We start from the raw sequence: 17,000 nt of genomic DNA on the forward strand, positions 1-17,000 counted from the left end.
CATTTTTGCCCTGGATTTAACCCCTATAAAACAAGCGTTTATTACCCCAACACAAACACATTACGGGCAGCAGAGAAATAAATGAAGCATGCTGCAATATTTCTATGAATTCTGCCTATCCGACATTTTAAAAACACTCATAAATTCTGCACAGGTTCAATGTTTATTTAAGGATTCTATTCAGACAACTGATGATCACATATCAAGTTGCAGTCTGTGCCGGGGAGGCGGGAGGGAAACTGTAACACAACATGAGGAGGGAAATAGAACGCTTACAGCACAACTGAGCAAAGTCAACCTGATTGGTCAGTTTGCTGTTACTTTCAATTGGCCTAGCCGGCTTGTGGGCGGGATCAGCCGGTAGACTGGAAACGGCTGACACCTGAGATAAGATAAATGTGGCAAGGCATCTGATGGGGAGCGACTAGGAGTCATGCGAGGGATCGGGCGACTCTCTCGTTGCCTGAGCGGGATGAGATAAATGAGGTGGATCTGTTACACTTGGGCAGCTGTTTGCCAAGCACAACCTATGGTAAGCAGATCTGTTTGTAATCTCCAAAAGTTATGATAGGAATTTCTGTAATCTGTATGCTTGGAATATGTAGTGTGGGCTCCCTTGGGAACAGGGCAGGCTGCTGATGTACATTACTGTGTTATTATGTGTAAGCATATGTTTGGGAACACTGCCTCCTGTCTTATGCAAAAAAAAAAGCCCATTCACTACTTGCATTACTTTTCTGCGGTTTCATGGTAAGTTTAGCATTGTCTTATGGATTTGTTCATCTTTATTTTCCCTAATACACAAGAGCCATGAACGACCTGTAAGATAGACAGGTGTCATCGTTTATAATCAGTGCTTGGTGATGTCACGGATAAAAGGTGCTTCATGATGTCAGCAGTTATAATCAAGTGACATCAAGTGACATCATTTGTATCACATGTATTATAAATGATAATGTACTGCCCGCACCTCTGACTTTATTCATGATCGGAATAAAAACTAACCGTATCCAGAAACTCCCAGGTCACGAGCATTCTGGATAACAGGTCCCATACCTGTAATAGTTAGCTGAAGGCTGAAATTCAGGTACAACCTGAGAACTACCAGATGTTTTTTTTTTTAATCTAAACTCTCAACTTTCCTCCGAAAACTGAAGGTTGCCATGCCACCGGCAACTGCTTTAATCCCCACTGAAATGTAAATATGCACTGCCCTATCGCTGAAGCAGCGGTGATCTTTTGAGCCTCTATTTTCTGAATTTGCAACATCTACATGACACAAACTTGCTCCATTTACTTGTGTGACTTGAAAGAAATCATAATATTAGCTTGCTAAGGTGCTTCCCGATTAGTAAACATGAGAAAGTAACTGCTGCTAATTATTCTGGATTCACTATGAGAACATGAATGGGGACTGGTATCCTGAAAAGCCTTGATTTGCACATGTGGGCAGCAAAGGGCTGATCAAGCCTCAAGGCATGGAGAACCTATTGTGCTACTAAGTGGCATGTTAATTGCTGTACATGAATAGACAGGCCTGAGGATTACTCGTAGATCTAGTATGTTTCATGGCAAAAGGCAAGAATTTTTTCAAAGAAATCCATTGATTGTATTATTATTATTATCCTCCAGGAAATATTATGAATGAATGGTAATACATTTTTAACCACAATGCTTTTTAGTGAGACTACAGAATAGGTGTTGCTGGGCCTCGGAGATCCCCTGTTTATTTTACAGTTTAAAGATTTTTGGTACTGAGCTCGCCCTAAGTTTATTTTTTGTTGTGATGTCAATAAAGCTAAATGGCTTGTTGGTACAGGGCTAAATATAGCAACAGGTGGTAACTAATATATGGAATACATGTCCTGCATTTACTTATATATATCTATATAAACATGTTTTTCTATGTTTTAAAAATAGATTGTCTTCACATCAGTCACTGAGCATGTATTACCCAATGAGATTTACTGTATAATGTGTTTTCATTATGCTTTATTTTTATTGCATTTGCAACATAACAGAAGACATTTAGATGACCCAAAGTTTACTTTGCACAAATATAATACAATTAAAGGGAATGTCAAACCCCCCCAAAAATGTTTTGCCTAATAAAAGAAAACATAACTCTAAGCAACTTTGCAATATACGTTCATTACAAACTTTCTATGGTTTTTAAGTTGTTTGTATATGTATTTCTATTGAAAGCAGTGTTTTTGTCTGTCCCTTTTTATTCTCTGACCTGATGGCTCAGACTTTTGAAACAACGTAAGACAAGCTAGCTTATTAACAGATATGCCTTTGCTGGGGAACTAAGACTTTCGCAACATTGTTTTCAATAGCAACTGTTTTTACAAATAACTTTAAAATCACTGACAATTTTTAATAAATGTATATTGTCAAGTTGCTTAGAATGTTGTTTTATTAGGGACATTTTTATGTTGGGGTTGACTTGCCCTTTAAATATGTTTAAAGAAATACTACAGTAACACACAGGCCGAACAAGTTGTCATAGGTTGAATAGGAATGTGCCATACTTGGCTGAATACATTTTTAAAAATGTCTGAATGGAATCATGAACTGATTCTGATCTGAATGTATGGTTGTTTGGTACTGTCAGGTCTGGCCATGGGTGTGTGACTGGCAGGTAGGAGCCTAAGTGCTGTATAACCTGAGTAATGCATGTATCGGCTTGATGAAACGCAGAATTGAAGTTGTTATGAGGAATGAAGATTAAACGAAGAAGAAACAAGAAAAATAATACCGCAAATTCTGTGCAAGTCTGTTAAACAGGAAGAATGCCTTGGGCAGTAGGGGAAAATTAACAAAAGTGGATATAGCCCATTTTTTGACTCAACCGCCATTTATTATTTGGTGACAGTTTACAGACGACATAAAAATAATGCAAAAACTGTTTCTCCCTACATTTTAAAAAATGGAGTAAAGCTCAGTATAACTCTTCCCCGTGTGTCAGATCAATTCCTAGATAATTTTCTCTGCTTTGGTTCACCCGATCTTCATTTCAAACCTCTTGTAGATGTCCCATTGGTGATTTATTAGCATTTTAATAGGGATTAGCATTTTATAGTCAGGGCACAAGTTTCTGTCTAACCCTATTGGCGTAAAAGCCTCATTAACAAAACAAGTAAAACACTGAGTAAACTAAAAAAATGTACTTTATACAATTTTATATGTAAGACGTTTTTAACTCACACTTGGTTATTTTACTAGTTTTAGCTTAATGAATGAGACAATATTAGCAATTTGCGTGAATATAATATCTAAAGGAAAAGTAAAGCCTCACGGCAATTTTTTTTTAGTTTTAGCAGCACTTAGACATTTGACCTAAGATAAAGCACATTTCTGATACAAATTTTTTTGTTTTTAGACTTTATATCTTGTGAAATTACTCAAACATGTAGGCAGATTTAGAAAGGCCAGATTATGCTAAAACATTATGTATAATTTTCCTAGGTAAAATAAACCCCCTCCCCCCGGAAATTCCAATTTGATGGCTGACTGACAGGTTATGTAAGAGCTAAAGACAAATTCAGAAAAAATGTCATTAAAATGTTGTTCGAATGACAAAATTTTAAAACTGTCTGTTTAAAAGACAAATTCACAGAAGTGGTGATAGAGATTTGTGAATTTGGAGGGAAAGCCGACATTTTTATCTTCACTTTTATTTTGTCTCAATATCTCTACTTTTGTGAATTCCCCCCTGTAGTCTCCAATAGGCAGGCCATTTTCGGGACAGGCTGGAGACAGAGGAAAAGTCCAGTAAACAGGCCGTGGTCTATATCTGGATACCATACACAAATTAGACAAGGACCAGGGATGAGGGCACAGGAACAATGTAAGGACTCAGGAACCAAGATCAAGGAGGTACAAGGCAGAAAACCAGCAATAGGAGTTGCATAAATCAGGTTTATAAAGCCCCTTAATTGTAGAGTGCTTACAAATGGTATTAACTTTGAAGGAGGAGTTAAGGGAGTAGCAGGGAGAGATACACATCAGAACAACTGACTAAACCCACCTCTGAAAGCCTCCTGTGACTTATATAGTGGAAACATGCAGGCACAGTCCAGGGTTTGATTCCAGACAGTTTTTGACAGGTACCCAAAACAGAAAACAAATTCAGTAATAAAAATGTATAGAATTAAGAGCAGCATACTTGTTTTACAGCCTTCACATCTTTTTAAAAAAGGTTTACCTTTAAATTAAGTTTAGAAAATTGTAGACAGTGATATTCTGGTATGGGGTTGGTCTTATTTTATTTTTTGGTATTTTACAATTTTATACATTTTATAAATATGCATGATGTGAGCCCTTGATTTTTTTTTCTATATTTGCCTGTAGTCTATTCTATTTCATGCAAAATCTGTTTTTAGATAAAGAACAAGTAACATCCTGAATTAAAATTATTCATTCATCTTGACATACTTTATTTTTATGGTGCACACGTAAATGTATTTAAAGCAGGAATCATGTTTTTGTTACACTGTATTCACTCTCAGCTCTGCTGTATATATCCGTCTTTTGTCTGTTTTATGGACCCAAGGCACAGGAAATACCTGTACTATGACAAGCATTAATTACAAGGCTGCTTCTTGCCCAAAAGCACTGCACCTATGACCCTTCTGACCACCTGTCCAGTTTTGAACCAGACAAGCTTGTTTTAACTTGGACTGCCCAGTTCAAAGACCTTTGAAAATACCTCTGTAACCTGGACAAATATGTTGTCATGCTAGTTAACAAGGAACCCAGGGAGACCACTGGTAAGTATCTTTCGGTGAACAAGATCACCCCTGATGAGCCTGGTCTTCAACTGTGCTTTTTTGGGGCTCCAGGCATTCTGCTGCAGAATCAACAGGGGAAAGCAGAAAAAGTAAGTCAGACCAGGCAAGGTTTAGGACAGGCAGCACGGATCTGAGTCAAGTAACCAGGCAGGAGTCAAAACCAGAATAGCGAACACAAATAGGGCTTTAGGCAGAATCAGAGTCAAAAGGCAGGCGGGAGTTGAAAACTGGAATAACAATATGTGCAGAGCTTAGGCAGGAACTGAACAAACAGAAGCCAGCTTGGGCAAGGAGGGAAAAGGGAAGAAGCTATTTAAAGGCAAAAGGACAAATGGGAGAAGAAAAACCAAGATGGGCAATGAGGGAAACCAATAGCAGAGAGAATTGAACAATCAGCGTCCAATTGTACGCAGGCGCCAGTATTTACTTAGAAGAATGTGCCAGGCGTGCATGAGCCGAAAACAAGTGCGCAGAAAGCGTATTCGCTGGGCAGCTAAAGAGAGTGCACCTGAAGCGCGGGGCAGGTTACAATTCTGCTTCTGTGTTCTCTGAAATACCCCACCTCCTGATATCATCTTTAAACCTGTAAATGTCATCACCCCCACTCCCTTGAATGTCTCTCTCTATTCCCTCTCTGGCTTCTGAAGCAGGGCAAGCCTACTCTGCTCTGTTGTATTCAGTGGAGCCTTACATAATCAATATATTTACAGGATATTAAATAATGCATTCAAGATATGGTGCCATTAAACACAGATCAAGTGGAGGTTTTGTGTAAACAATTTGAGCACATTTTAATTTCCTGGTGCTAGCTGTCCTTTCAGTAAAAATTGGGTGATAAAAATTTTACTTTTTAACAAGCTGTAAGTGTTTCATAAGTATGGAACTGTATGTCATGCAAGGGGCACATGCAGAAGAAAACTAAAAAAAAAAAAGGAAAGCAAATCTAGATGTTGTGTCATTAGCATAAAGATTACATGGCCCCCTTTCAAAGACACCTATTGACTTTCTACATAAGACGTACTCTTTCTAATTTGTTTCATGTTTAAAATTCCTGACTCTAGGCACACCCAAGGGAACCGTTGAGATGTTTTGCAGTAGGTTTAAAGGAACTTACAATGACTCAATTTTGCTATAAATGTTCAGCATGAGAAATTCTCATTATTGGGAAAAATGAAGGTATGAAACAGCAAAACGTTTTCTCCAAAAGTAAAGACCAAAAGTAAAGACCAAAAAGTAAAGACCAAAATTTTTTCTCCAAAAGTAAAGACCAAAAATTAGAACTAAAAGGTCAAATCAATTATTAGACATACAGCTGTGAGCCTATGAGTAAGTGCCCCAGTAGGTATGAAATGCGTTAAGCGGTCACCTGTATGTCCTAATAAATGATTTGAACTTTTGATTCTAATTTTTGGTCTTTACTTATGGAGAAAACTCATAACTTTTTGCTGTTTCAGATTTTTGCACCCATGATTAATAATGATATGGTCATTGGCATTGTGCACCATAATCCTAATGTTTGGTAATAATTATGGTATGTCTGCTTGATCTGTTCAAGCATTAACTATAGGGCTAAACATCTATGAGGAATGTCACAGTCTATACTTGCCCAGTGCTGATGCAGCCATGTGACAAGGTGAGATGTCTCAAGGGGGACTTTACCACCAGGGATGGCTAACGAAACCTTCCTTAAATTTAAAGGGGTAGTTAGTTCATCTTTAAATTAACCTTTAGTATGATTTACCAATAGTTAGATTTTTGTGTGTTTTGTTAGCTGTTTGTTCAGCAGCTCTGCAGTCTAACATTTCAGCAGCAATCTGGCTGAGAAAGTCTAATTTTCCCTAGCAGCAAAAAAAGTTGATAAAAGTAACAAGAATGCAATGGTAGACCCCTATATACCCTACAGTGACATTTCCACTGACTGAACCACCCAAGACAGGTGAGAGGAAATATGCTGCATTCAGCAGTTTAGTGCAGCGGGTTGTGTCTGTAGAGAAGAATGGGGTTTGCTTACTCATGTGTTCCTGTAAGTTGTGTAAAAAGCTGCCACGTGAGATAAAAATGTGTAAGACCCTTTGATTTAAAAAAATAATCAGCTCTTTTATTGTAGATTTTTAAACCAGACAGTGTGGGGTTTCAAAGGAATGTGAATCTCAAAATCGCCTGTTTGTTTTTTGGGGGTTTAAAAAAAACAGGCTAAATTCCATACAATCTCAGAGGGGTGTAAAGTCAAAGCCCCACCATAACATCATAGACCCTTCCTCAAACATCACATCAACAGAGCCAGACATGCCGCAGTAGTTACAGAATATTAAAATAGTAAACCACTTGTAGGTGAGGATTTAATGGCATATTCCTAGAACAGAATAACTGAATCTACATATATTTGTGTAGAAGGGAAATATTTATCATTTTTGATCCTTAGAAAATGTTGATGCCCTTTTCCTTAATAAGAAAATAACCTGCCTTTTTAGAACATATATACATGACTAAGTCAGTGCTAAGAGCTCATTGTTTTAGATACTCCGACAATATTGTAGAAAACCCCTGGTGTCTCCTAAACAGCTTGCAGGTCATATCAACATTATCCCATCCAAACCATAATGTTCTTTTTAACACAGCATGCTGTTAAAGGGACAGTGTGATTTAAACAACGCATAATGGGAAACAATATGAATGATATAAATACAAGTACAAGTCTGTGAAAGATGGACATTAGACTACCCCAATTCGGCAGGGAAAAGAAAATAGTTTAAACAAGCACACAGATGAGTAAAATTGTGAAAGCCAAAAAACAAACAAACAAACAAACTACAAATTAAAATTAAGAGTGATTAGAATATTATTGTGCAATGTGTATAAAGAAAAAAATCATGAGTCCCTTTTCTCCTTCCCCAAATCTGGGGATTTGTTTGCACAAGCAGGTTAGAGGACTATGCAGAATATACACCTGCTAGCTTATTTTGTGAATCTATGCTGCTGATGAGTATGATATCTTCCTATGCATCATCTTGTGTAGGAAGAAAGTAAGGATTCAAATTTTGCACTACTCCAGCACTTGTGGTAGGGGCAGCAGAGATTGAGGCCCATAATGTTTGAAATGCTAATGGGCAAAAAACACTATTTCCCTTAGTGCTGATTCAATTTAGAATTGTAGCAAGAGTAGTGCTTCTTTTTGCACCTGGTGCAGTCTGGAGCAAATCCAAAGTACAGATCCACTGAGTGCAATGCAGCCCTATCCTTATTTTTGGGTGGTCTGCTCCTAATGCTTCCTAACTTGCACTTCTAAGTGATAAACAAGTTATGTTACCTGCACTTTTTAAATGATCCTTACAGTCATATCATCATGGTGCTGCTGCAGTTATTAATATTGCACAAAGATACTAGAATTTTGGAAAAAAGCAGTGCTCCAATTCTTTGCACTTAGCCCCATCAATAAGTGAGCAGTATAAATTTAGTGGCCCAGAATCCACAGAAGTGTAAATGCAGCACCAGTTTCACGTTAAATTGCCCCAAAACTCACAGTCAAATAGATTTTGTGTCAGCTTCATAATTAATAGCCCTAGAACTTAGCACAGTGCTAAATTCACGTTTAATTGCCTTTGGCACATCAATGTCTGCTACTGCTTGAGGCTGCAGACCCAAACATATTCCTCCCTTGTGCTTCAGTTATCTTACTGGTGTTAGAGTGAGCTAATTCCCCTGATGTGGAGCTTGTGTCTCAATTCACTTAAGTTAATATATTTTCATGTAGAAAGTTAAACTATAACTCTGGCAATATTGTATTTTATTTGACTTACTCTCAGGGGGTTATTTATCAAAATCCAAATTTCTCTCATTTTCATGTAGAAAGTTAAACTATAACTCTGGCACTATTGTATTTTTTTTACTTACTCTCAGGGGGTTATTTATCAAAATCCAAATTCATCTCATTTTCTGAAATGTACTCTGACCATATCCGCACAGGTTATTTCCCCTTATTTATCAATACATTTTCCTAAAAAAATTCCAGTTCAGGAAAAAACTCGAAACATTTTTGAAAATCGTACAGAACTTCGCATCTTTAGAATATTTCAGATTTTTTGCACGAAAACCACGAAATCTTGGAATTATTGCACGAAACCCATCGTAGATCAGGATATCTTCGGTACTTCACCCGTTGACTTATATACAACGTCCGCAGGTCTGAGATGCCTGATTTTCAGATTTGGACTTTTTCCATCCTCGTGGTATAATAAATCACAAAAAAAAGTTTTTTCACTAAAAATATGGTTTTATAGTAAAAAAAACTTACATTTTTCGAGTTTTTGCCATTCGGACTTTAATAAATAACCCCTAACTCTATAGCTCCTACCAGTTCTGAGTACTTTTGCCTCTGACCAAGAGCCACCAGCTTTATGCTATCCCAAAACATCCCACTGTTCATTTCCCTACTTACTTGAAGATGCACCAACCTCCCTCTTGCATAGCACATGTTAAGCACATGTGGATAATTAGGGCCAGGGCATAATGGTATTAAGAGTGACTTCATAAATGAAAACCTCAAAACAAGCTGTCCTTACTGGAAATGTTTGTTTTAATATTCTCAGGCATACTTGTTACATTGCCCACTATTTCATACTCATGCTTAAATAGGCTCTTTAAATAATTGTTTTCTAAACTGGCAAAATAAATGTGTAGTCTTCCATGAATGTGTAATGCGCAGATGGACTACTGCAGGCTAAATGCCGCACTTTTATAGGCCCTGCACATGGTTGAAATTATAACTTAAGAACATCACAACATTCTTCCTAGAAATGTACCTTTCAAACTTGAAGAAGTATTTTGCAAATATAATTTCATCCAAAACCACATTGTGAAGATGTTTGGGGTAGGTTATGCTGGTGGGGTCAAAGCTTCAGCCTGAATAGGAACAAAATATTTCTGCATGGTATGTGCTACATGCCCGTTCTACAACAACAATTTGGAGGCTACAAAACACCTAAATCTAGTTGACTATGCGTGTATCACTGTGCCTGTATCACAGGTATGAATCAAACTAACACATTTTAAGAAGAGAAGCAGATGGATATTATCTTTGGAATGTTGATGGTATTTATTGCTTAAATTCACTCTGGACCTTCCGAGCCCTCAAATTTTTCTTATAGTGAAGACCTAAAGTTTTTGTAAGTGGAATTGCTTCTGCATTATTTGCAATTCTTCCACTTTTTTGGGGTTATTGTTTTCAATGTTCAGTTGAGCATCTACCTCATATGGCACCAGGAGCAAAAAAAAAAGCCAAAAAGGCAAGACATAACTTTAACAGACAATAGTTTTTTAAAGTTTTATTTTAACTGGAGTTTTTTTTTGTATAGTGTTTAGTGCGTTTGCTCTCTCTACACTAGTGAGTATTGAAGGTAGGAGTCAGGGTTGATGTTGAAGAGTTTGCCTCTGTTCATACCCTGGGCTTTAACAGACTACATATTAAGGCTCATTTATACCGCCAAAATTAGTTGCACAAAAATGGACGTAGGCATTGTCCAAATCAGTCCATTCATTAAGTGCAATCAGTGCCATAAGGTACTTGTCCAAAGCTGCTCCTTGCACTTTCTTAAAGTTGCTTTGTGTTGCTTTTGCCATCTGGAAGGTGGCAGTAGTCCAGGTTTCCCACAATGAGCTGTTTCAATAGTCAATGTATTTCACAATGTGATTCTTTTTTAGCTCTCATGTGAGGTGAGCTGAGATCTGTACCTAATGTAGATGTTGGCTAGAGAACATTTATGTTGCTGATAGTACAGGTATGGGATTCCTTATCCGGAAAATCCAGAGAGCTCAGCAAAACAGGACGGTCATGTGTCATTGGGGCAAATTCACTAAAGGGCGAATTTCACCAGCGAAAGCTCCACCACACTTCGCGACACTTTGTCAGGTGTAAATTCGTTACCATTACGCTAATTCACTAAAATGTGAAGTCGCTTCTCAGTAGGCGAATGCTGGCGAACTTTCGCTAACGTTAATTCGACAGCACGAGCATTTGTTAGTGATCTTTCACTAGCGTGCAATTCATTGATACTCTTCCACTTAGGTCAATTTGAATAGGGCAGGTACATATAGTAGTGACCACTTCTTATTACAAATGTCCAAGGAAGCAAAATAAAGACAAAAGAGATCCTCTAATGCCCTAGACATGAGCCCACCCTAAAACAAATGTGGCATGACCCTCAAAAAAATTTAAAAAAATCTTTAATAGTTAGGACATTTGAAGTCAATCCCGATTTAAAACTTTTTGACTTTTCGGCATACAGGATATGATGTCACTGACATAAGATTGAGGAGGATGTAGCTTCGTTTTATAAGGTGGTGAAGGAAACTCTGGCGAAAGAAGTAACGTTATGTGAATTTGCAGAGTAATGATCGTTCACCTGAGCTATAATGCGCCTGGCGATAGGGAGCGAAAGTATGCTAGCGATGGTCTCTTTCGCTAGTGAATTGTCATCAACTCCTGTTGGTACATTGGCGATGTCTCTGTGTATGGGAATTCTGGCGAATTTTCTCCAGTGACGGCCACTTCGCCCTTTAGTAAATCTGCCCCTTAGACTCCATTTTAACCAATTAAATTTTTTAAGTATAGTTCCATTTTCCCCTGGAATAATAATAAAACTACCTTGTACTTGTTGGTAACTCAGCTGCATGAATGTTAATGGTCCGATTTAATTACGTGTGCATTTTTCTTTTCAGTGAGTCAAACTTTTTAGCACTAAAAAACATGATTGAGAAGAATGGTTTTAAAACAGCAAAATTCCATTATTTATTAAGCGTTAAAAGCATGAAAACCTATATTATAAAACGACACCAAGCAAAAGCAGTAGAGGTCACATAGAAGTGAATTGGAGCTGTCTTTACAGTTTTTTGTATTTTTTTTTTTTTTTGCTTGAAAAGGCAGGAAAAGAGAATTTCAGTGTCTTCGTATTTGTTTCACATTTTTATTAATTTGAGCTTTTTATATGCAGATCTTTAAATACATAAGGAAACGTTCTTGCTTTTTCAAATAGTGAGTTTTGTTGACTTTATAAAAAGCCTCTAAAATGACACATATCCGAATTTGAATAAATCTGCAGGTCGGGCGGGTTCAACTGCGCTATTTTCAGGTCGTGGGTGGGTTGAGCTCTTCTGTCTGCTCTGCCCCCTGTGACCTTACACTGCTGGCTTCTGGTTTTATAGGCAAGTTTGCCCAGCCCATGATGATGTCACAAAAGGCGCAGGCCTATAAATGGAGGGCGGAAGTCGGGAGTGTTTTAAGCGGGTTCAGGTCGGATATGGATCGAGTTTTTCTCGACCAGAACATCACTATTATAAATGATTTTTAGAAGATTAAGGTATGCTGTTACTAATTGAGGATCCCTTTTTTGGATAGCAGATCCTATGCCTGAATGTAAAGCTACCATCCATGTCTACATCTCAGACCCTTCCTTCTACTCAGTGGCAGTCATTTATAAACACTGGGCACATTTGAACCTGGGCAGTAACTCATGGCAACCAAATAAGATGCTTGTTTTCTCAAATTCAAGTTTATTGAAAATGTTTTATATTAAACAAGTAAAGAGAAACAAAAACAAACATCAAGTAAGAAAAGGGGAAAGAGCAGAGAAAAAGATAGGGTTTACATTCAATACATTTGTCTGTTTAGCTTAACACTGTATGATGATAATTTTATTAAGTAACCTGGATACCGTATATACTCGAGTATAAGCCGAGTTTTTCAGCCCCCAAAATATGCTGAAAAACTCTACCTCGGCTTATACTCGGGTCAAGCGCAAAAACGGTCGCCGGCGTCCAAGAATAGTTGCCGGCGTCCAAGAATAGTCGCCGGCGTCCAAGAATAGTCGCCGGCATCCAAGAATAGTTGTCGGCGTCCAAGAATAGTCGCCGGCGTCCAAGAATAGTCGCCGGCGTCCAAAAATGAGACGCCGGCACCTCCAATGGGAGCAGAAACCCTGAATTTTTTGATTGAAACTTACCAGAAGCTGCTGCATTTCTCACCCTAGGCTTATACTCGAGACAATAAGCTTTCCCAGTTTTTGGAGGTAAAATTAGGTACCTCGGCTTATACTCGGGACGGCTTATACTCGAGTATATACGGTACTTTAAATCCAAATGCCATATCCCAGAATAGAAAAAGATTAAAAGAGAATAGAGGATAGTAAGAAAAGTAAGAAAAAGAAAGAGATATAGAGTAGGAGTCATTCTAGCCTGCAGGAGTTTATAGATGATTGTTTTCATTGTTCAACCTGCAATTGGCTGAGAAAATGACTGATTAGTTGCTATGGGTTACTGCCCAGGGGCAAATTTGCCCAGTGTTTATAAATAAGCTGCAGCGTCTATTAAACAAATGTATGCTGGTAACAACATATCTCTAGTGAAATGAATGCTCTGTCTAGGGCTTATGGGTTGTTATCAAGTAACACTGTAGGTAGAGTTAATGTGAGAGTACTCCAAAATTACAATTCATAGTATTATTTTATGTGACCACTGGTCCTTGTTTAATCAAAATAGCTAAGAAAAAGACAGATTAGGGTTATTATGGAAGAGGGGGTTGGAAACAGGGAATGGTATATTTTTGGAGTGTTGCCTAAAATATAATATGTACATTACAAGCAGTTATATTACACAAAGCAAAAGGGAAGATAAGACAAGAGGAAATTGCCCCCATTTCCAATACACATTTCATGTAATTGGCACTAGAGTACTTTGGAGAACTACAATTTATAGGGATTCCCTGAAACTCTATTTTAAACCTGCAAAATGGGGTTAGGTTGGTGGCAAGGATACATCAGGCACAGCAACTCGCTGTGTATGGGGAGAAAGGTTAGTGTCATTGTTTTTTATTAGTTCTGTATTTTCAGCTATGTCATCTTATGAAAGCAGTATTTTGGTGGCAAGGAGTGTTGCTTCAGCGGGTTACTGGAACACAAGGCTTCTCTTCTCCATAGTCATTAGAAAAAAAACAGATAAAGGACAGTAAATAAACAGAGGGTAATGTTTATTTTGGCCTTAAAAGTGGGATTGCTCAAGCAGAACAAAAGAACAGAAACATGTGGCTTCCTCCTATAAACGCCAATAAGACATAAATCCTGCTTTCATATCAGCAGGGACGGGAGAGTGTTAGACACTTTTAAATCACAGGTTATGCAAGTCAGATTCATACTCAAACCATTGTTTGAAAAAGTCGTTGATAAAACGCTTTGTTCCAGTTTGTACCCCTTTTTACATCAGTAAACAACTATATACACATGTATTGGACCTGTTATCAAGAATACTTGGGACCTGGGGTTCCGGATAAGGGGCCTTTCCTTAATTTGGATCACCATACTTTAGGCTACTAAAAAATAATTTAAACATGGTGGGCCTTATTTATCAAAATCCGAATATTTCTGACTATTTTAATAAAAAATTTGTAATGTGTTATAACTGCAAAAGACACATTTTTAACATCACATGCTGGAACTTGCCATGGGAAATGTACGGTTTCATTTCAAAGGCTGTTTCCAATTAAAATCACTTGCTTTTTGAACCCAACCCATTTTTGTTTGCTCTACTAATTATGTTAATCTGGGACCAGGAAATTTATACAGATGTGTTTTTTATGCTTTGTTCAGAAAAATAGAAAGCTAATTTATTACCTAGACCTACTGTTTGTTATTATTATAGACATGTATTTGTAGGGAGTCTCTCTGATCTCACATCCTCTCAACCCATAACAGGTCCTAGTATGCACCAGAAACATAATTTGCGCCTCCTTTGCAATGCATACAGTTGTTTCCAAAGGCCTCCCATATTATCCAAACACTGGAGCGAGGAGCAGGGCATAGGGCAGGGGCAGAATGAGGGCAGGACCATGGGGTGGCAGGTGTTAGGGCAGGGACAGAATGAGGGCCATGGGGTGGCAGGCGGTAGGGCAGGGACAGAATGAGGCCATGGGGTGGCAGGGGGTATGGCATCGACAGAATAAGGGCCATGGGGTGGCAGGCGGTAGGGCAGGGACAGAATGAGGGCAGGGCCATGTGGTGCAGCCAGGATGCTTCTGGGTCACTGTGAAATCAGGTTGCCATTTATTTTATAATTACCATTTTTGAGTATTGGATGACAAATGCATGAATGGAAGCCTTCAAACCAACCACTTTCGAACTAGATTTGGGTTGGAGCCTGGGTATGGGTTTGACCCATGGTATGTGACATTAGAGAGATACCAGAGACCTCTAATTGTTATGCTTTTATTCATATAGCGCCAATTCAGTGATGCAGGGTACTGTCAATTATCAGTATCAGTCTACAATAGAGGGAGTCCTGGTCTAATTTCTCTACTTCAATTACACATTAATGCTTGAGTCATTTTCTTGATTTGGAGACAATTAGCCTACAAATATGTTTTTGGGCTACAGAAAGAAATGACCTATGTGAGGGTTTCATACCAGCCCTCAGTAGAGTGGAGGTGGGGGTAATGTTAGGGGTGCGTTTGAGGGGGTCCAACTGCAGTGCTGCAGAGCTCTTATCTTAAACTTTTTTCTGTTTCTTGAGGCAGCCGGGGGGAGACGGGTAAGTGGGAAAGAAGGGAGATGTGATGGTTTGAGCTTGGCTGGATATTTATAGAAAGCATCAATCCAGAAGATGAGCACCTCATTTATGTACACATTGAATAACCACCAGTTACAATTGTATATAAGCATGCGAGTGCCATGGGATTAGTGATAGGAATTAGGCCACAAATCACTTAGGTGCCTCTGAGAGGACAAAGTGGTAGTAACACAATTCCTTTGGCACATCGGTCAGACCCACCTGATTTGATTGTCAATGGTGTTGTGATATATTTATAGTTACCGGCTCCAGTGTTTACTATCTGAACTAAGATAACACTTCTCCTATCAACGCTGCAAATACCCTTGGTACAAAAGTTTGTGTTCAAGAGGGTTGTTTGGTCGGATGTTAGGATCTGGGTGGGATTAAATTACTTATTCATTGCTACTAAGCAAGATCCCTTATTACTAAGTAGGGATGCACCGAATCCAGGATTCGGTTCGGGATTCGGCCAGGATTCGGCCTTTTTCAGCAGGATTCGGCCAAATTCTAATTTGCATATGCAAATTAGGGACGGGGAGGGAAATCGCGTGACTTTTTGTCTCAAAAAATGGAAGTAAAAAGTAGCAAATTAGGATTCGGTTCGTTAATCGGCCGAATCTTTCGAGATGGATTTGGGGGTTCGGCTGAATCCAAAATAGTGGATTCGGTGCATCGCTATAACTAAGACCAGATCAGTACATCATTCATTTTTAATTGTTTTTAACCCATGAACTAGGTGCTCATTTTTTAATTAAAGGGATACTGTCATGGGAAAAAACATTTTTTTCAAAATGCATCAGTTAATAGAGCTGCTCCAGCACAATTCTGTACTGAAATCCATTTCTCAAAAGAGCAAACAGATTTTGTTATATTCAATTTTGAAATCTGACATGGGGCTGTCAATTTCCCAGCTGCCCCAAGTCATGTGACTTGTGCTCTGATAAACTTCAATCACTCTTTACTGCTGTACTGCAAGTTGGTGTGATATCACCCCCTCCCTTTCCCTCCCAGCAGCCAAACAAAAGAAAAATGGGAAGGTAACCAGATAACAGCTCCCTAACACAAGATAACAGCTGCCTGGTAGATCTAAGAACAACACTCAATAGTAAAAACCCATGTCCCACTGAGACACATTCATTTACATTGAGAAGGGAAAACAGCAGCCTGCCAGAAAGCATTTGTCTCCTAAAGTGCAGGCACAAGTCACATGACCAGCGGCAGCTGGGAAATTGACAAAATGTCTAGCCCCATGTCAGATTTCAAAATTGAATATAAAAAAATCTGTTTGCTCTTTTGAGAAATGAATTTCAGTGCAGAATTCTGCTGGAGTAGCACTATTAACTGATGCGTTTTGAAAAAAAACATTTTCCGATGACAGGATTGCTTTAATGAATTAAATTTTATGTTTTAGTTGCTTTATAACGTATGACTGCTGCTGAACATGAATTCTCTAGGCAGCTATTGAGATGAATTATACAAGGGACTTTATTCACTTTAAGCACTTCATATTTAACTAACCAAATTAATTTATACGTATTTATAATAACAATAATGAGACACACAAATGATGAATTCAAATAAATTTATTGCAATTGATACTCAATGAATTGTGTA

The 17,000-nt window shown here is 38.3% G+C and overlaps 1 protein-coding gene across 3 annotated transcripts in view; it reads left to right on the top strand.

The window, feature by feature from the left end:
• The first annotated feature begins 379 nt into the window (after positions 1-379).
• The window catches only part of slc16a12.S (solute carrier family 16 member 12 S homeolog), a 90,598-nt gene continuing 73,977 nt past the window's right edge, over positions 380-17,000 (top strand). Inside the window, exons 1-2 of one of the 3 annotated variants that reach the window (XM_041570484.1) lie at positions 380-532; positions 3,725-3,882. The gene's annotated coding sequence lies outside the window, so the exon portion shown is untranslated. 3 annotated transcript variants of the gene reach the window in all.

This window comes from Xenopus laevis, chromosome 7S (assembly GCF_017654675.1).
Source record: "Xenopus laevis strain J_2021 chromosome 7S, Xenopus_laevis_v10.1, whole genome shotgun sequence".
Lineage (NCBI taxonomy): Eukaryota > Metazoa > Chordata > Amphibia > Anura > Pipidae > Xenopus > Xenopus laevis.